This window comes from Phoxinus phoxinus (assembly GCF_949152265.1).
Source record: "Phoxinus phoxinus genome assembly, chromosome: 23".
NCBI classification, from domain to species: domain Eukaryota; kingdom Metazoa; phylum Chordata; class Actinopteri; order Cypriniformes; family Leuciscidae; genus Phoxinus; species Phoxinus phoxinus.
The window spans coordinates 10716872-10738018 of record NC_136898.1 but is presented as its reverse complement, the minus strand read 5'-3'; the positions used below and the strand labels follow the sequence as shown (position 1 = coordinate 10738018).

The following is a 21147-nucleotide window of genomic DNA, read 5'->3' as shown; positions in this document are numbered from 1 at the left end:
TAATAAACACTGTACACTGCAATGCAAAAAAAAAAAAGATAAAAGTATACATTCTGTAATTCACATTATCTTTTGTTGTTTGTCAGAAAGAAAGGAATATTTATAATCCAACAGTTTTAATTTTGAGTGCCAACTTTTTAAAATACATCAAAACATGGAAATACTATTAAAGACGGAAAGATGAAAGAGTTATTCTCAGGACACTCATCACCATTTAAATCATAATGTAAGTCAAATAGATTTAGAATCATTTGTAAGGCCACTGAGCCTGAGCATGCTATTGTTGCACATAAAATATCAATTTTCAAAACTACAAAGAATACAAAAACCTTTAGAAACTCACAGAGTTCAGCATTACACACATTATCTTTATTTTATTTGTATGTTAGAGGTACATAAAAATTATTTGTTGTGTTTATTATTTTGGCTCTGTCGACTCCTGAAGTTAAAACCCCAATTGTATTATAAATCTGTTATTTTCATTAAAGGGATAGTTCGGCCAAAAATTATATTAAACCCATGATTTACTCACCCTCAAGCCGTTCGAGATGCATATGTCAATCATTTGTCAGACATTTTAGAAAATGTTTTAGATCTTTCAGTGGTTATAATGTCAAGTTATGGGGTCCACCTCCTTCAAGTCCCAAAAATGTGCATGCATCCTTCACAAAAGTAATCCATCTGGCTCCAGGGGGATAAACGAAGGCCTTCTGAGGGTAATCCGAGCGGTTTTGTCGTAAAAATATACATATTTGAAACATTATAAATTAAAATAACTGGCTACCAGCAACGGTCGACGGCGAACTATCCCTTTGCCGAACTACTACTTTTGGCCGAACTATCCCTTTAAACCATTGTTTTTTTTGTTTTTTCGCTTTTCCAAAAGAATCTAACCATTTCGTTCTCATTGGGTTTTTCTATGTTATGTCCATTGACCTAGATGGGGCATAATGCAAGAGATGGCATTAAAAAGAGCCAATTTCTCTTCAAAACTGTGCCAGTTTGGCTGTTTTGTGAAAAAGAAATGAAAAACTATTATCAGTTACCTCACCTAATGCACTGAAAAGGCTAAGATAGTGAGCTAACATGCACTACACTGTAATTCCAATCCATCGAATGTGGTACAATTTAAAGTTAATGTACCTTTTACACAGCATTTACTCAAATTGTTATGCTGATAATTTAATTTGTATGGAAGAAATTGAATTCAATAGGGAAGTATTTCCGGGGAAACTTTTTCTAAAGAAAAAAAAACACAGCAGCAGTGCATATCACACGTCTCTCTATATACTGATGTAAATTGGAATGGGAAAAGAGAAGTGCAGGTATGAAGTCACTTTGTAGGCCAAAATATTAAAACAGCATTTTAGCACTTCTGGATCCATAATTCCAAGGTTAATGTTTTTTTTTTAAATGGGATTTTGGCTAAATGGCTGAAATAAGATCATTGGTTAACACAAGCTCAAGACACTTTCACGTTTTACTCTACGACATAAAATACATCAGTACCCAATACCTAGTGATTTTTTTTAATTGTTACGTGAATGGTTCGAATAGAATGGTTCGGTAGTTCTTGCACTGATGCCATGATATTGTTGCCCAAACCATCACTGATCCACCCCCGTGACTCATTCACATCGTACACAGCCCAAAATTTTAACTGTTGGCACCATTGAAACCGCCATTTTGGCATTGGAACAAGTAACCAAAGTTTTGGCTATACCAGCCCGACCATGAATATTGAGAGTTGAAGTGTGCATTCAATTCTAATGTGAGTTGGACAGCTGTGGTTTTAGGGTTAGTACATGGACATCCACTTCAGACAGCTTCCTCTTGCATCGACAGTTATTCCTGTTGGATGTGGCTCGTCTTTTGTGGAGGTATGCCGATATCACCCTGGATACCATAGCTCTCGATACACCACAAAGTGGTGTCCACTTTGTGGTGACACTTTGCTGTCCCGGTCACAGATGAGCCAGTGAGACGCGCACTAACAATTTGTCCTCTTTTGAAATATGATTTTTTTCCCCATTATGTGGTTTGGAATGCAATATTTTATGTACAGCTGTGCTATTGCTCAGCTAATTCAACCTTCACACTCTGTTCTTACTGATGGAATGTAAAATCAGTAAAGATTGGCCACCAAGCCATGCATATGTAGGCGTGAAATCTCCAACACTATATTGGCCAGTGTTTCAGTTTCATTGTCCAAGCCCTGTATATATACATGCATGACTCATCTAGTACTCAAAAACCCTGAAGTACCCTCAAAGCCTCATTTTTTTCTATGTTGAGTTAAAGAAAAGAAAACATTTAGAAAATCTGTCTCTATGATCTATACAGTGTGCCTTACATTAATGAGAAGTTTGATTGTCTCCATTCAGAACAGTCCTTCAATACTCCAAAAAATAACCAACCACGTGTTTACATTTCTTCATGTGTGCTGATCTAAGGAGAAAGGGCAGACCTAATGTAGAATGACAGAAATAGTTTCAGGGTCTTGTCAACAGCACTTATTTGTCTCTTGAATTCAGACCACTGACTTTGAGTTTAATGGAGAAGAGGGGAATAGTGTTCACAAATACACAAATTTGAGGGACACAAACACTGTCTGTTAAATCTCTTTTCTGCTCTATTTTTTTCCTCTTTTCATTTTGTGACAGCATGTCACTCTCACTTCTTTTTGAAGGAGATATTGGGACACCAATGAGCGAAACTTGAGATGTCCTCAAACTGTATGATGCTTTAATTGTGTTTGCCCAGATAAACTGCTCAGAGTACCATAGTATGATCTTAAAATAAAGCATATTATAATATATTTATAGACTACTGCCATATAGGAAGAGCTAATCAAAAATGTTAGAATGCCGATCACCATTATCCATACAATCACAAGAGCAGAAGCCTTATGTTCTCAAGTAAAGGTCAAGTCTACACCAACTAGAGGTTTAACGTTTTGGTGCAAAACGTGTTTTACAAAGGAACAGATTCAGGATCCTAACTGGGTTTTGAACTTCAGGTGGACCTTCTGCTGTCTCAAGATATTAGATTAAAAGATAAGACACATCCGATGTCTCTGTGATGTGAAGGTCAGGGCTAAAGTCTACAACTTCCAGCATAATTTCCCAGAAAAACAAGACTTATTGACCTGGAATAACATAATGTTTGGGTAGCAGACATATTGTTCTGTTTACGAGACTTTCATAATGCAAGATTGGCTTCAATAACTTTCAGCACAATAGTTTTAGGATGCAAAATCAATCAAATAGGCTAATAGTTTAATTACACCGTTTATAATTACAAAAAAAATCCAACTTCAGCAAGAAAATAGTCTTAATGATTTGTAATGAACACTGAGCCTAACGAAATCAAACCATTGTGCCTCCCAAACCTTTTCAAATACATTACATCATTTGGGAATTTAAAGACAAATTGAAAATTACTTTTTAAACTTGTTACAGGTATTTGAAGTTTCTGTGGTAGGAGCAGCTAAGCCTGCTGACAGGGAGACAGATGAGGCTTTCGAATCGAGCTGTAATGACATTTTCTGCTTGCTTAGTTTGCTCCCTATTGGCAAGAGTTCATCATGCCCACCCGGTGGGGAAGCTGTCATCCAATTTAGAAGAACATCCCGAGTAGAACAATTATTTTAGAAGAACATGCGGAAAAGATTATCAAGTTTAACAAATCAAGCTGCGGATATGTAATCGTCCCAAACAATATTACAGACGAGAACATTTGGCTACGTGGCGAAGTGTCAGACAGGTACACAATTTGTCGTCTAGTGGAAATGGAAGCTTGTAACTTCAGGCTGTGAATTTATATCTGTCTGCACAGTCAGACCTTTTTTGAGAAGTTTTTATTCAAACCTCTTCGTTTTTACTTGTCAGAATTGCACATTTATTTTTTAAAGGGTTCAATTGCCTCACAGCATTTTTTGCAAAAACGTGTGTTTTATAACAAGAATGTGTTGACAATTATGAACGCTGTGCGATGCAAGGAAACATGCCTGGAATCAGAGCTTGTTATTTTCCAAGGTAAAAATGAGTTTGAGATCTAAACTAAAGAATTATGAATCCCGCAGGGATCATAAAACATAAACAACTGATTTATATGCGTTATTTAGTCTGCACAAGATATGCAATCCTTTAACCCGAATTAACATGCCTGACTTCAAGAGTTTGTTTTTGCATTAAAAAAGTCAGCGAACATCAACTCTGCAAGCTAACATTAAAAAAATAGGTCACCATTTCATTAACGCTGGTACGTGATTGACAGACTGATTAGCATTTGCGTTCAAGGACGTATAACAAATGACAGCAGAAAAACATGTCACAATAATAACAGTAACACTGATAATGACATTATTTTCATTATTATTAAAGGCACAAACATGTAAAACATGAAGCTGCGGTGTCAGTGAAAGGTCTGTGAAACAATCAACTTCTATTTTCCAGGACCAACAAAACACAAACGCTATTATTGCCAGATATCATCTACTGTCATTCTCTTGAGAAATCTCACCTCATTTTCTGGACATGTGAAACAGGAATGGAACAACAGAAAATTTAATTCAGCTGGCTATATGTTGGTTCACACTAACAGAGAGGTTTTATTGGTAGAACTGATGCTTGTCCTCTGGAGAAAGGGAGCTTAAAAAAAACAGGAGCTGAAAACAAGAAAATTATTACAAGCTGTATGTCTGAGCTGAACAAGATGCTCTTTTGCCCTTTAGGGTGAGCTTAACAAAAACAGGACAAATATATTCATGATTAATTGCCTTTTAAATATCAGAATTTATTTATAGTGAAAAATATTTGATTTGCATGCCATCGTCATATTGGATGATTCAATAAATAGCAACTGTATGGTTAATAATAGTACTATACGGTAACAGACCATACAATTGTTATTTAACTGTGATAATAATACATGTTTCTTGAGCACCAAATCAGCATATTAAATAACTTCTGAAATCACACTTCAGACTGAAGCTTTCCGATCACAGGAATAGAAATCTGCTATTTTAAATTGAAGTAATATTACACATTTATGTCACGATCGCCAGCTGGAGTGCCCTATTGCCACTCAATCAACAACTACACTTCCCATAACCCATTGCCTGGACTCATTATTGTTTGATCACTTCCACCTGTGTGTGTCATTACCCTGGATAACTCGGTCTATATATACACCTGGTTTACTCAGTCATTCTCTGCGAAGTCTTGTGTCATACCGTAATTCTGAGCATTCCCCTGGTTTCATGTATCTTGTTTTTTGTTTTTTACTTCTGCCTGTTATTATTGGATTTCTCTGTTTTTGCCAGAGCCCTTTTGACCCTGTTATTGTTTGGACTGTTTACCCTGTGTTTTGACCTATTTCCTGTTTTTGGATTATGTTTTTGGATTGCCCTTCATTAAAACTGCATTTGGATCCTCAACTCTTGTGTCTCGGAGCAGTTCAATATTACTGCTTTTACTGTCTTTTTGAGAGAAAAAAATGCAGCCTTGGTGAGCATAAGAGACTTTTTTCAAAAACATAAAAAAAAGAAACGTATGTATTATTATTTAGGAGGGTCGTGGTATCATAATAAAAACAAAAGGCTGAGAAAGCAGCGCTCTATCACAAATGTTGTTAACATGCACACACTGTGGTAAACCAAACACACTGACTATTTATCCAACTAATCAAAAACAATGGTTCCGTTTCCAATCTCATATATCGACAAAAAATAAATAACTTGGTTAAAGAAAATGGCCCAATACTGCTGCGGTTCCAGTCTGTTGCTGTGTAAAATATTCTAACGCCCAGCATGACTTGTGTTCAACATTGTTTTTTACAGCTACTGGGTGATTGAGGAAATTCTGTTACTATAACATTCACAACAGTAAAATTGCTGAAATAAAGTGGGGCGGGTGGAGGGAAAAGCAGCAAGATACATTGAGAGGCATTGGAAATTGTATAACCATTCCAAGTTGGAAAGCAAAATTGCGTTATTGGATGCTTTTCTCAGTTTCTGCACAGCTGGCTGATTGGGATTCAGTTTTTTTGTGGCACACTTCCTCTTATATGCATAATTCACAAATAAATTTGCTCAGTTGTGCAGCCCTTCAGTTCGGGTCAGTATCTGCTCGTACTCTCTCCGGATGAGCTTGGTGACACGCCACACATGCTCATTGACACCTGAGCACACCCAAAGTCTCTCCAAATCAGCGCTACCTCGGATGAATCATGAACGCGCTGAGCCATTCGGCTGAAATCCAACGCTTAGATCAACTTTGCAGTGCCATTCATCAGTCTTTTTGTATTGAATATAATCTGTATGAACACTCAAGGATTTTGGAGAGGATAACAAAGTAGGAGACTGGAGCAGTGTGACAAACTTAATTTCTCTGAAGTTTCTTCTAGTTGAAGTATCTACAAGTTTGAGCTAGGCTTTGATCCACCCTCAATGGCTATTCAATGGCACACCAGCACAGAGACATATGACGTTGCGCTTTCAGGTTGGACAGATATAATCAACAGTGTCTTACTAATTGAGTGCACAATAGGCAAAACTCAGAATGTGGCGTACTTTGGGTAAAGAAGACTCGAATAATCATGTGTTCCAGGCGACAAAAAGCAGCAATGAGCACACAAGCACACAAAAGACCCCCATAAAAACCAGCATCGCTAATAGATTTTTCAACGTGTGTTATGTAGAAAACTCCTGCTGTGATAGATCTAATGTACCATACTTGCTCTGCAGTTACAGTGCCTTTTTGCCACTGGGGAACATTGTACGCTTAGGTAAGTCAAAGGCAAAGAAAAAGTTGCACTCCAAAAAAGATGATTTTCAAACATGTCTGCAAATGCCCTCCACAAGTAACATATTTTGTCAGTTACTTATATTTCTGCAATGCCACGCTAGGCAGCTCCGCCCACACTGAAGACTCACTGGAGCAAAATCCTGTTGCTCATGTTTATTATTACTTAATCATCATACAGACAAGGAGATATTGATGGTATGAAGCTGAGAATCACTGGATTATATATGATAAAAATATCAGTTTCTAGTGGTGGAACGGATCACAAAATGCACGGTACGGGTCATTTGCGGTTTTTGAGCCACCGATCGGATCATTTTACGGATCAGCCAAAAAAGTTTTTTTTAAATATATATATATGGGGGGTGTAACTTTGCATTTCATTTATAACTTAAATTTCTTGAAGTTGATATTTGAAGTTATTCAATAGCTACTACATCAAAAACTACGAGCCTATAACTGATAAAGTTCACACATTATTTAAAACAAGTGAACAGTCAGTAATAAAATAAAAACAAATACACAAATTACAAGCACAGATGAATACTAAATAACAAAGATACAAAGTCTATAGTATTCAGGTACAGAAATTAATAATTACCGGTAAGCCTAAATGTAAATTAACACAATTTGTTCACTGTAAAAATGTAATATAGTTTCATCTTTGTTAAAGCTGTATTTTGTTGTTTTATTAATATTAATGACACAGACAGTATGAATATTAGATGTGTGCTGTCACTTTAAGACCGACTGCACGGACCGAAAAAACTGACGAACATCCGGTTTCTTTCTCAACTGTTCACTTATGACATAAACGAGAGAACACTTCCCGTAACGGCCATTTAGACATATACTTTTGTGTTTATGTGTCTGTTCAAGGGCAAGGAAACGCGACAGGAATCAATTCAGTGTTCTGAAATGTGCCTCTCTCTCTCTCTCTCTCAATTCAATTCAATAATTGCATGACTGTACATAATACAATATTGCCAAAGCTTGGAATACATAGAATAATTATAAAGACATCAAAATAAGAAAATATTATAACATAACTTACATTTAAATGTACAAATTAAATTAGTACAAATTAACAGTGTAACAAATTAAAATATGTGTGAACATTTGATACCACAGTGTTTTTACATATACACACATTACTGAGGGTCACTGTGGTGGACAGTAGGGAAACACACTGAGGTCAGACACACATTCACCTGCTGTTTCTCAGGCTGTGGCACACACGTATCTGTGACCACCCACGTTATGTAGTGATTTTTGGATCACGTCACTAGAAGGGCTGTGTGCCAATTCAAAGGTTGCATCCTTCGAAGGACTCGGACTTCAAAGGCCACACCTTCGAAGCGGCAAAGGTCGGACTGAGCGTTGTTAAATGGGGCGGTCTGACCTACGGACGACTGTTCTTGTCACCTAGCAACTGTGACAGCTGAGTGACAGTAACGTTTGTCCTAGACTCTTTTGAAAGGTATATTAAACTATCTGAAAACAAGTGTTCGCAAACTGTCTAATATGTTCACCATGATTATTTCTGTATATAATAAAGAGTATCATCTATATATAATCGCATCTTAGATATAAGTCAACATTTTTTTTTTTTTTACATTTGTATAATTAGATATTTGAGCAAGTCAAAACCCAATGCTTATGTTTAAAAGTGTAATTCGGAAAATGATCTACAAAAAAATCCTGTCGTCCCTAGCACCCAATGAATTCTGGAGTAGGCAAGGCCGCGAAGAATCCATCTGTTGTATGCTTCATTTCACGGGAAACGAAGGACGTATGTGGAGGCCACATTTGAAGGAACCTTCGAATTGGGACAGCCTTCATTGCACTGCTGTGAATGGGCCCTTAGAAGGATGCAGCCTCTGAATTGGCACACAGCAAATGTGTGTGGTCATGAGTACTTCAGATGAGTTTCCACCTGCATTTGGAACTCACAATAATGCTGATGCTTAGAAAATGTAAAAACAAGTTTATTCTACTTCATTAAGAAACTGGACCTTTTCACACAGTAGAGAGTTTAAATGCTAAGTGAATTTGCAAACTTAGTTTAATGGATGTTCGGCGAATTTTAGCATTCCTGTCAAAGAAACAGCAAGGAATGTGTTAGTCCCGTAGATGAGCTATTGATTTAAATGAATGCCAGTACTTTTGGGAACGAACCATAAAACAACCCATTACAGAAGGTAATTGCTCATTAAAAATGTTAGATTTCTATCCTGTGGCCAGCACAAAAGTATCTGTAATTCATTCGAGACTCTGATTTATGAACAGCTCAGCAAGCCAAAAGTCTTCCAGGGTGCTAGCGTAAATTAAAGAGGCATTTAAATTATAACAAGACATCCTGCTTCTGACGTACTGTTTTATGAATGCTAGAGTCAGTGGGAGTTTTACATATTTAAAGCCAACTCTTTTCATTTCTCTAAAATCCATATTAAAGTTGAAGTGGGATTTTCTGTGCCATAACCATCACCAAATTGGACTACTAAAATTGAGCCAATGTTGAGTCGTTACAAATTGGGATGTGCAAACAAACAAAGCAATTTTCAACGAATTTGTGCAATTTGCTTGTTGGTAATGAACATTTAAACTGTTATCAATTGTATTTTATGTTGTTGGGTATCACAAAACGGAATATAATACGAAAAAGTAGGTACTTTCTTACAGCGCCAACGATTCTCCTTTCCGCCACAATGCATTCCATGACGTCACCTTGGGGAGAGAGTTTACCAAAGCCCGCCTGGAGAGCGCTGAGAGTGACTAAAGAGACGAGTAGTAGACGAGAGTATTCAGATAGCGCAGATTATAGAACATGATCATTGTCTATACAACACATCTATAGTCACCTATAACTGTTTAAGTTGGTTCATAAGACTTTGTGAAAAAAGTAAACAAACAATTAACATAGGCTACTCGTGCGTGCTGGCTTGAAGGGGACCATGATCCTGCCTGAGATGTGTCGTGTGTATGCTATATCTTCAGCACAAACGGATTCAGGCAGCATGCATTCAGCATTCAGTCACATCTGGTCGCGGGGTGAGTTCCTCGACTTACTGCCCTACAGCACAAGCTTTCCAGCGCAGTTTCCACGAGACGGCACCGCCCGCACAAGCACCTGCCAAACACCGCGACAGACGCGCGGCGGCTACGTTTGCAACAACATTTTCACCGGAGGAAGAGAAACGCTTAGAAATGCCCATATAGCTAGCACGAAGCCTTCTATTTATAGATGACAAAGACAAAGTTTACCAGTACTATGACAAAGGCTACCGGTAACGTTACTTATCTGAACTAACGTCATGATCACCGCCACTATAAAGAAAAGTTTATTTTTCAGTCGGTGCTATTCAATGACAGTAAAAAAAAATATGTGTCGTTATCTCATTGCCGCGTTGCTAAATGATAGCAACTCACCAGGACACTTCACCAACTCTCCACTCATTCTCCTCGGACCATGCATTTCACTGGCTTTGACGGCCATCAGGCTACCTTTCCTCCACGTCTCCCCAACGTGACGTCATCACCGAATTGCGTGAAAAAAACCGTTAATACCAAAAACGTAAAAAACTGGTATTTAAGACCATTTTTGAGACATTTTAAAAATGATATACATATCTTGAGTGATTTATGTACCCATTAATCGACAGTGGTGGTTAACCTGCAACATGGCCTTTAAATCTATAGTTCAATCCTTATAGAATAGTTCACCCCAAAATAAAATCTATTACTCTCCATTATGTTGTTCCAAACTTTAATGATTTTCCTATTTCTGCGAAATTCAAAAGGAGATAATTTAATAAATATCTGGTTGAGTTGAAGACAATACAATTAAAGGATATCTGAGCTCACTTTAATGCTTAATAAAGCACCCAAAAGTATCAAAAAGTGCATGCAGCTCACTTCTGGGTGGTTGCAAGGCAGTTCTATGGTAATCTGGGGGTTGCTAAGGTGTTACTATGGATAGATCAATATAATAATAAAAAATAAGTCCTAAAATATTACTGAACCACAGCTTCTGGCTAACATGTAGCACAGCGAATGGGACAAGTTTGGGGGAGGGTCTGAACATTCATCCAGTCAATTTTGAACCACCAACACTTCAAAGTTGTGCATTCTGCTTGGATTGATCAGGTATAACCAGTTATTTTACAGATTAAAGCCACATTAAAAGGCACAGACTTACCTTGAAAATGGCAACTACAAGAGAGAGACTACAGGTGGTAGATCAGACAGTCTCGGCTCATCATTAGCCCGAAATGAAAGTTTCACAGCATGCACAAAGGCACTCCGGAGCAGAAATCACTTCCTAAAACAAAAAAGAAAAAGAAAATGATTAACAGTCCTGCAGTTAGAAAAAGTCAGACACAAATAAAATAAGCCCACAACACCAAGAAGCATGCCAACTGTCAAAAAGCAACAACAGGGGAATACAAGCATTTCACAGACTAATCTGTGATACTGCACAGCATTTTACAATTCGTCCAAAACCCCACAACACTCCAAGGCCAAAAATCGATTCGGCAAAATCGATTAATCACATCTAAAATAAAAGTTTGTGTTTATATATGTGTGTGTGTCTGTAGCTTATATGAAGCGCTCAGATGCATAAGCCGCTAAATGCCACGGTCAAAAATTAGATAATTATATTATCATAGTATACTGTACGTTCATCAAATGCTTTCTTTACAAATCCACTAAATCTTGGCATCATCCCATTCAGAAATACCGGTTCGTTTGCAAAAAACGCTAGACGCAACCTCCCTTTGCTCGCAAAATCCTCTAAGTCAACAGAAACCAATCAGAATAATAATAATAATGAGGCATTTTAATAGCGCTTTCATATCTACTACTGTACACCCAAAGCGCTTTGCAATCATGTCGGGGTCTCTCCTCAACCACCACCAGTGTGCAGCATCCACTTTGGATGATGCGACGGCAGCCACAGTACAACGGCACCAGTGCGCGCACCCCACAACAGCTATAGGTGGAGAGGAGAGAGAGTGATAGAGCCAATTCAGTGGATGGGGATTATTAGGAGGCCATGATTAGTAAGGGCCATTGGGTGGAATGTGGCCAAGACACCGGGTTACACCCCTACTCTTTACGAGAAGTGCCATGAGATTTTTAATGACCACAGAGAGTCAGGACCTTGGTTTTACGTCTCATCAGAAGGACAGTGCTCTTTGACAGTATAGTGTCCACATCACTCTACTGGGGCGTTAGGACCCACACAGACCACAGGGTGAGCGCCCCCTGCTGGCCTCACTCACACCTCTTCCAGCAGCAACCTGGTTTTCTCAGGAGGTCTCCCATCCAGGTACTGACCAGGCTCAACCCTGCTTAGCTTCAGTGGGCTACCAGTCTTGGGCTACAGGGTGATATGGCTGCTGGCTGAAGACGCAAATCGAATCATATATGATTTCAAGATGAATGACAGAGTGCATATGAGCCGGCTTTCAATTATCGAGCTGCAAGTTATCATCATGTTTTGTCCATCGTTACAGTGACAATGACAGGATTTCGCGAGTAGCAAGTAAACACAACAATGTTCCTTGTGCTGTAAAACTCTTGACAGACACGGATGCAGCAGTCACTTCATCACAGCTCCCCCTACTGTGTGAATCAGTTTCTTCATTGTTTCATTTTGAATTCTGCTTTTCAAAATTTGCAATGTTTCCAGTTGCATCTTTATTGGTTTTGTAACCAATGTCTGTTTACCATGTCTTGTTGTCCAAAGAGGTGGACTTAGATGTTTTTTCAAGAAAAAAAAAACACAAATTACACAAAAGACAGTTAAATTTGTTAAAACAGTGAATTGACTAAAGTGACATTTAAAAAAATAATAATTTAAAAGAAAACATGTCAGACGGACTAGACTGCCTGGGTAAACCCAGCCCGATCTCCCGGCGATTTGATTTTGCCCTGCAGCTCAGGCTGGAGACCTGTACTTCTATCCTGCTTCCGTGACACATTTGCGGGGACCAATCACAAACTGGCTTATCCACCTGGCGCGCTGTTGGCGGGTTTAATCCAGTCCAATTCCTTTAAACCTCTCGACGAAGCTCAATGGCTTCTTTAGTTTAGCAAACAAATCGCTCGAGTGGGTGTAAATGCCACTCACTTTCATGTTGTTTTTTTAACACAACCTGCAAAAATCGCTCGATGCCATTGCTGCTTCTGCAAACCGCTGATCAATGCTACAAACCAACACGTTTATTGACACGTTTCCAGCCTGGAGTTTTCGCTGCAAAGTACGTCACCTGGATCGTTGGTCTGATTGGTTGAAGGACTATCCAATTGCGTACAGAGTCATTAGTCATTAACTCCCCAAATAATCTTCAGTCTTAAAAGTTTGAGCTTGGTCTGGTGATAGCCAGACTAATATATATGTACACACATTTTATATAAAAACAAAATGTATGTTAGATTGTGTTATATTAGGTTTGACAGCATATACGTACATATGCATTATGTAACATGAAATATTCCTATTCAATCATCACAAGACAATTTGGACAGCACACAGCACAAACATGTACATAATAGCACAAGGTAAAACTGTTATTGATGACCATACATTCTGTCCTCTAGCTCGTTAAAGCACTTAATTAAAGATTACACTGCATGGCTGGCTCTTGCTGTTATTACTTATTGCCGTTTCATATAGCAGAACAAAAATCAGTGCATATTTATATTATGGAATATTTTCAGAGGTCTGGGCACAAAAAAATTGACTGAGAAACAAATTGAATCAGCCCATTCTGTTCTGCCCTACTGAGCACAGTCTGGTGTTTTTGTTAACTACAGAGAAGTTCCTAGCTGCTGTACATTTCACACATTTAACACTCAGTCATAAGTTTTTCCCAACCTTTTTTGCCATATGGTACCCCCACAGCTTCATCAATAAGGCTCAAGTAGCCTTTCGTCAACACTAAATCAGAAATGTGCTCCTGTTAACTCGCATTAATACGATTATTGTCATTAATCACATTAAAGCTAAAGACGATCAATACTGTGGGTGGAAAAACAAGACTTGCAAAGGAGCTTCCAATCAGACTCAAGAAAATGGAGGAATTTAGAATCTGTAATATACTGTAACTGCATTAAGTTTGACATTTATTTGAATGGCTGAGATGATGAAAATAGAGGGGGGAAACAATCCATGGTTGTGGAGAAGTGCAAATTAGATGTCTAAGTGTTATCCTGACTTCCGAACCCAACACTTTCACATCTTATATTGTTCTGTTTTCTTGAAAATGTGTTAAACTGAATGTGTAAATGAAATAATAATTTAAATCTTTTGACAGCCCTAAAGTCGTAATTTCTGTTTTAGTTTAACAAAGCAAAATAAAAATAAAACCTGTTTGGGAATCATGGTCATATTGGGTCCCGATATCTCACAGTTTCATCATAATATATTTGAAACTGACACAATATTTTTTAAAAACTGCCTTGTGACTCTGACAGCATTTATGAATAAATTTGAATTGTCATACAATAGCTACACTGTTCTTCCTGACACGGCCTTGCAGTCTCACCTACTTACTTTCCCTGTTTTCCTAGTATGGATCTCATCTAGAATGTCTGCACACTGTTACCAAGGAGACTGCACACCCCCATCCTATTGTATTTTGGGGAGCAATTAACGTTCCAAAGACTTGTTATTCTGTTTTTTCTGTCTCGTCTCTTTTATTTTCTACATGATTTGATGTATTTACTGTGAGGGCGAAAGGTCTCAAATAAATAAGACTCAATGCTTTTATCCACAAATTAAATAAACCACGCAAGTTTTTTCCACTATTTATACTAAAACACGATGTCTGTCTTAGCAAAGACACTATAATTTGAGCAACTGCTCAGTCTGGTGGCTATTTTTGGTACTACAAGCGAAGATTATCTTGTTAAGCTATTTAAAGAGTGGCCTAATGTGACCATGTGTTGTTTTAGTGTTCACAGCGAGGTGGACGTGTTTTATCTATCTTTAGCTATTCTTTTATCAGCATTAAGTCACGAACACACACACACTCAGATATACACACACAAAACTCTACAGGCACTAGAAGTATATTGCCAAGCCTTATCTAACACGAGTGTGACACGTTTGACCCGCTTGACTGCATTTGGCCAGTCTGGGATTAGGCTACCGCTTGGAGCAAAACTCAAATTTATATTTATGAATGTGTGTAGATAGTCAGTAAACAGTTTAAGGCCATAATAATGGAATCCTTTAAATGCATTCACTTCTTGATATACTGCATTTGCAATGACATTATCCAAAACCATTTCTGACTTTTGAGAGAAAAGTCATTTAAAATGCCACTTTAGGGAAATATTATTATCAAAGGACATCAAAGCATGACATGCAGGTGCTTTTCTGCAGTTGCTGTGGTCGACTGGCCAGTACTTTAAGCGTAACTGCTTCAAGGGCTTACTGGCACTGCGGATTCAGTCCTTAAAGGGATAGCTTTTTAAAAAAAAAGAAAGGCTTTTAAAAATTCAACAAGGACACATTAAATTGATAAAAAATACATTTGTAATGTTTCCAAATATTTATATTTCAGATAATTGATTGTCTTTTGAACTTTCTGTTCAAAAGCAGCACAGCTGTTTTTTTAACATCGACAATAATAAGAAATGTAAGCACCAAATCAGCATAAAATGATTTCTGAAGGATCATGTGACACTAAAGACTGCAGTAATGATACTGAAAATTCAGCTTTTCATCACAGGAATAAATTATATCTTAAAATATATTCAAATAGAAAACAATTATTTTAAATTGTAATAATTTTTCACAATATTATTATTTTACTGTATTTATTGACCATTTAAATGCATGAGACTTCTCAAGAATATCTTATTTTGTGTTTCACAAAAAAGTACTATAATTATTTAATAACTATATATTACTATTATAATTATACTAACTATTTACAATTAAAGTGAACAAGCAATGATTGTTGTTTTTTTCTACAAAAGAAAAAAAAAATCTGTGTTAATTAGGGGTGTATCAATATATTGTGTCACAATATATTGCAATAAAATGCTATACGTATCGTGGATAGTGACAATACTGTATATTGTTTACCAGTATTAATATATATAATATATAATAAAATTGTTATGAGAAAAATTTAAGTTTACTGAGTTTTTGGTGTCAGTACTACATTAAACTATATATATAATGTTGAATATAATGTATAATAATGCAATGGGGAAATATTTGTGGCTCCTGATAATGTCAAATGTCTTATGTTACCAGTAAAAAGTGGCATACATTATTTTAAATATATCTAGTCAGTGACAGAGTGCAAGCATATTCGTCTAAAATAATTCTGTTTTCAGCTTCAGAATCATGAATATTTTTATTCTGGTGTCACCATTGTCCTGTGCATTGGGTTACCAGCACCAAGTCCAAGCCTATTCATTTACACCCACAATTATACCAAACACCAAAGCATTTTAATTAACAGTAAAAAAAAATGTTAACCTTTTACCATATGTCTTGGAGAATCGCAATAATATCATATCGTGAGTTCAGTATCGGGATATGTATCGAATAGTGACATGAGGGTATCGTTTCATCCCTAGTGTGTTAATACAGTTTTTTTTTTTACTGTATTTTAACCCCGAAAACATGATGTAGACTAAATATGAATTCTGTGCAATCTCAGAACCTTCCACAGAGTTAGTGCTTTTGGTGATGACAGCTGTTCGCCACTTGTTGTTTTTTTACCCAGCTGTACAGCACAAGGTTTTGCAGACGTGTTTTGTAAATCACAAGTGTATGCCTCTGAGCCCAGAGCAGCTGCTTTCTTCCAGGTGTCTGCTGGATATACGACCACATAAATATTCAGCTTATATATATATTTACATTCACGCTCATTAGCACACACACTTGCAGAATCTCTTTGAGAACTATTGTGACGGCTGAGAGTCGGGCACGTGGCCAATCTCTCAACATCCTGCAGCTCTTGCATAGTCGTCAGTTTCATTCCTGTTCTGCATTTGCAGCAAAATAGTGATGGAGGGCAAACAAGGACAACTTCGAAACATTACAGCATAAACAACATGTGCTTCACTTCATTTAAAACGGTGTGGTTTGAAAAATGATATGAGGAAATGTAACTGTTCTGCTTATTGTCTGCAGTTTTTCTGGGAAAATAATGCTAGTGGTTTTTTTCAGATCATTGGCCAGACATTTACTGTATAGGCTACACTTTCCATCGCTGAGATAACACCTCAAAACCTGCTACACTGTTAACAAAAATTACATGATCAATAAGTTATGACAACGTTTTTTTTTTTACACTTTAACTCATCAAAATAAGTTATATAAAAATATATATTTAAATTATACAAGATTCAACCAATTTTTTAAAGTCAGTTTAATGTAATTTTTATTTAATTAAATGGTTCGTTAAAAACTATTTTCACCTTAAGTAATCTTGGTTAATGATTATGAAAATGATGGTCATAATATATATTAACAAATGCTAACATTTAATGGTAAAATTATGTAGAAATCAATGTAGATAATTAAAATCAACAAAGATTAACAAATGCTTTACATCAATACTGTAAAGTGTTACCGTTGTTTTTATTACAAATAATATTATATAAAATATACTAACAAAAATATTTTAGCTTAAAAATTGATATTTTCAAGTGTAACATTTATTTTTTATATTTTATGGCGCATAAATTAAAAACATTTGTTAAAAATAATAGTGAAGAATATTTTATTATAAAAGTATTATATTGTTTAAACAAATATAATCACTATTTAATATTTTAAGAAATATTACTATTTTTTCACTGTATGTCCCATAAAAAAAAAATCTAATTTTGATTCGTGAACTGAAAACATGGACATATACATGTTTTTTTGTTTGGTTTTTTGTTGTTTTTTATCAATAAAATGAGCATCACGTCACATGGACATATGGTATACTGATACCACATCATATTGTAGACTGAACAGGGTCTGCCGGGACCCCGTTTATGCACTTTCAGCAGTTCTCAATGATTATCAGTTATGACTTTGGACCCAACCTTGCTCCTTCCTCCAGCTCTCACATGAGTCATGAGAACAGGTGTTCCTCTTCCCTGCCTATCAGCCTCCACACAGATGTGAGGCCGCTGGGAATAAACAGGGAATATCTTCACCTCGTAGGCTCGTACACAGCTCTAAGCAGCCTGTCATTCACCTTCCCTTCTGCTTTTGTTGAACGACTGCAAGGTCAGCTTCTCCCACCATACAGGTTGACATTACACCGCTCAGATAACACGCATTCTCTGCGCTGTCACAGCTCAGAGGCTGGAATACACCGGTAACTTCTGGGTCTGTGTTTGAACTAAACTGCCATTTTCTTTCACTTCACTTTGAAAAGAAGCTTTTAAGCTTTGATGAGGGCATCTGAACTGAGATGCTTGAACAGATACTTGTTATGTGTGTGTGTGTGTGTGTGTGTGTGTGTGTGTGTGTGTGTGTGTGTGTGTGTGTGTGTGTGTGTGTGTGTGTGTGTGTGTGTGTGTGTGTGTGTGTGTGTGTGCGTTTGTGTGTGTGTGTGTGTGTGTGTGTGTGTGTGTGTGTCTGTATGCGTGTGTGTATGCGTGTGTGTGTGTGTGTGTGCGTTTGTGTGTGTGTCTGTGTGTGTGTCTGTATGCGTGTGTGTGTGTGTGTGTGTGTGTGTGCGCGTGTGTGTGCGTGTGTGTGTGTCTGTGTGTGTGTCTGTATGCGTGTGTGTATGCGCATGTGTGTGTGTATGTGCGTGTGTGTGTGCGTGCGCGCGCGTGTGTGTGTGTTTGCGTGTGTGCGACGTGTATGCGCGTGTGCGTGTGTGTGTGTGTGTGCGTGTGTGATCTCCTTAGGAATGTTTTGGGTGAATATGAACAAAAGTCTTATGAGTTCGGAACAACATGAGAGGGAGTAACTGATGAGAGCATTTTTATTTGTATGTGAACTATCCCTTTAAAGCAGCAGTTCTTAAAAACAAGGTCTGAGTTATCGATCTTGTCATCAGTTCATGCAGAGACCCAATAATGTACGTCGAGCTACGGTCTAGTTACTTTTCACCTTCTATTTCAGCTGTGGCGAGCAGCTTTTAACAGCAGTAATCAAGGTTTCCCAGGCAGCAGCAGAGCATGACAAAGGTCCTTGCTTATTGTTTTTTTCTCTCAGCCTCTTTTTCCCCACAGCTCTTCTCTCTCAACAAGATTAGAGATCCATTACTGAATCATGTTGGGCCTAAGCAAACAGAGTCCGGCTTCCAGCTCATCCCACATGGCATGCACAGCATCCATCATCACACCAGTTCACTTCCCTTGATCGGGCACAAAAAGCCCACATCAGTCTTAATTGGACATTAGCTAGAAATCACTAGCAACGCTCAACCTTTGGTTCAGAACGACAACAACAGATACAGGAAACAAACGAGCTGACGAGAGGAATAATTGGCTGTCGTTTTCCATCCCACCGTCTGTTTTCACCAAGCTCTCTGGAGAGGAGAAAAAATAAAATAAAGAATCACAGGAACTAATGTCAGTAGACCACAAACGCAAGGAGTGAGAAAGATGGGAATTTGAAAGCCATAACGTGTCGGGACTTAATTGGATAATAGGACGAATCACTCTAGAAAGGTTTCAGATAAATGACTGCAAGTCTTAAGAAATTCGGTGTAATTAGAGGTGGGATGTCACTCGTCTTCTGCCACTATTAAAAAAATAGTAAAGGTGACATACTATTCTATTTGAACAGTGTTCCTCGCCATTTATCACGCATTAAGTAAGCCTTACATTTCTACACCACTAGCATCACCAAACCAAAATAAATAGGAAAAATTAAGGCTGTATCCGAAACCCTCATTCTCACTGGACATTATCGGGTCCACTCAATCCATCCCATAATGCACATCAAAAACAAGTAACTGATATAACTGTATAATTGAGCATACACTCAATCATAGCCGCTAGAATTCCCTGTGAGCATCCAAAGATGGCGTCCGCAGCTCTTCTTCTGGTACATTCAGTGTCCAGATTCACTCACTCATTTTCATTCACTCATTCAATGTGGACCTTTGGAGTAGGTGAACATGATTTCACCAAGTATGTTTCTAGATCAACATTCCAATCAACCAATCAGATTTAAGGGACAACTAAACAGATGTCAAGTTTAGGCTTTAAACCAGGGTTAGGTGATTCTACATTAGTGTTAATGACAAAATATATTGATCCAGGAACACACTTGGTTAAAACACGTATAATTATATCATATTATTATAGGCTACACCAAGTATCCTGGATCAACATATTTTGTTGATAACACTGATGTAGTAGCACCTAACCCTGATTAGTGTAGACATTCAATTACAATATGTTTTACGTTTTTATGTATTTAGTAGGCTACATAAATTAGGATTTTGCTTTTCTTTCAAGCTGTTTTCCAAAACACCCTCTTCTACCAGTGGAGTGAACACCGCATATAGTCTATCAACCGTCTTTCTAAAAAAAAAAAAAAAAAAAAAAAAAAGACAGACAGACAGACAGACAGACAGACAGACAGACAGACAGACTAGTGCTATTTCTTGCTACTGTGACAAAAGTGTGCATCCAATGTCCGTGTTCACATCCGTGATATTATGAATAAAATAACGATAATAAAAAAACTTAACAAACTAAAGTGTGTACAGTTTACTTAATGTAGGCCTACAGTTTACTTTAACATATTCTCTCGTTTTCCTTTTTTTCGTTATGAAGTCAAGTTAAAAAACAGATGTGTCTTCAGGCACGCACACGTTATGCGCCTTACCTCAAAGTCCCAAGCCCATAACGACACCACGACTATGCACCAGACCTTCACTGCCCTTTCGATAACAAAACTAGTGCAAACAAGCCATTTTAGAGCAGACAAATGATAACACGGCTTCTGACGCGAGCAGCGCCCTCTATGGGTCAAAACTATGATCAAAACTGCAATTGACAAAATATACAACAATAGGCTATACACATTTACAAGTTGATACATACAAAATGCAGTGTACATGACCATTCATCAATCAAAAATATTCATGAAAAATATTACAAATATTATTTTTCAAGTAGCCTATACTGTTCTCCAAACAGGCGTGCTAGTCCTTCTCATGGAGAAATAAATGGAATTTGGCTTGGACCCTGCCAATCTTTTCTTGAGTACTACAGTATGTGGAATTTTCCTAAAACAAAAAAAGATGTAGCCTAAAAAAATACATTGATTTAGATGAGCTATTATTTAAATTGAATAAAACATACACAAACTCAAATTATTCATCTTGAACACGTCATTTTA

At 37.3% G+C, this 21147-nt stretch overlaps 1 protein-coding gene across 3 annotated transcripts in view; it reads right to left on the bottom strand.

Moving 5' to 3' along the window:
• opcml (opioid binding protein/cell adhesion molecule-like) overlaps window positions 1–20771 on the bottom strand; it is a 169771-nt gene extending 149000 nt beyond the window's left edge. For 2 of the 3 annotated variants that reach the window (XM_079598664.1, XM_079598663.1), the window contains exons 1-2: window positions 20632–20771; window positions 11005–11127 (exon numbers count right to left, since the gene is read on the bottom strand). The gene's annotated coding sequence lies outside the window, so the exon portion shown is untranslated. The remainder of the gene's footprint in view (window positions 1–11004; window positions 11128–20631) is intronic. The other variant, XM_079598665.1, reaches the window with a different exon arrangement.
• Between the last annotated feature and the right edge of the window lie 376 nt (window positions 20772–21147).